This window comes from Neopsephotus bourkii, unplaced genomic scaffold (genome assembly GCF_033783945.1).
Source record: "Neopsephotus bourkii isolate Nb327-2 ecotype Australia unplaced genomic scaffold, CSIRO-AGI_Nbou_v1 NB_1589, whole genome shotgun sequence".
NCBI lineage: Eukaryota > Metazoa > Chordata > Aves > Psittaciformes > Psittacidae > Neopsephotus > Neopsephotus bourkii.
In genome coordinates this window covers 6,146,312-6,147,351 of record NW_026902065.1, presented here as the reverse complement: position 1 = coordinate 6,147,351, position 1,040 = coordinate 6,146,312, and positions in this window count along the sequence as shown.

Below are 1,040 nucleotides of genomic sequence, written 5' to 3'. Positions count from 1 at the left end.
TTTGTTGTTGTTTTTTTTTTTTGTTTAGATAGGACCAGGGGCATGTTTGCAGCAATCTTTGCTGTTGCCAGTGATAGCTAGGGTTTGGCCTAGCCTGGATACCTGAGGGCTTAAGGCTTCAGGAAAGCACTTTGTCTGATAGGGACCAATGTGAACTGCTGTAACTGAGCTCTCAAGCCTTGACTGGAAAACCCTCCTATCATCCCCTCTTCCACCTGGGGACTGAAGAGAGCTTCAGCACAACTCAGTCTCATAAACATCTGTCCTACCATGTTTATTGGTGGGGACAGTTAAGCCAATGATAAAAACTAGGACTCCTTTAAGCACTCCTCACCAGCTTCTAGCAGTTGAGTTGGAATAGAGCTGCCCGTCCTCATCAGTGGCAGAAGCAAGTCTGGAATAAGGGGGTGTTACAGGACCTTATGACTTTGCTTGCCAGAGTGGCACAGTTTCACTTCCAGCATCTGAAGTGGTATAAACTGGCAAAGACTACACCTCCCCTGTCTCACAGCCGGAGAAGAGCACCATCTCTACATGATCCCTCCTACCACTTCTTCTGGTCTTCAGTTGCATCACATCTGCTGCTTTGGCTTAAAATCTTCAAACCAGCAAGATGGTCTCCCATTTAACAGGGACCAATATCACTGAGCCACCTTGCAGTCAGTATGTTCTCCAGCCTCAGTTCGGATGGCACTGGGCCGGATTGGGTTGAATAAGTATGCTTTAACTAATGTCACTAGCCCTTCCTTTGTAGCACATGGTACTTGTCACTCCTTTGCTTTAAAACTGTCTGCTGATCCACTTTTTGTCAAGCAGCCTTCAGCACTGCCTTCAGCTGTCCTTGGCTTTCAGTGTGAGGCCGAGTGCCTTCACAGTTTGCAGGAAGTTCCCTTTGAGTTTGGTGTTCTTAACTGGCACAGCTGCAGTGTCTAACAGCAAACCTTTTTTTTTCCTGGATAGAGAAGCAGTAGAACCAGATGAAGAGGGTTTTCTTGTGCTGTGGAAAGAGTAGGATTCAGTTCATGCAGGACCAGTGGTTA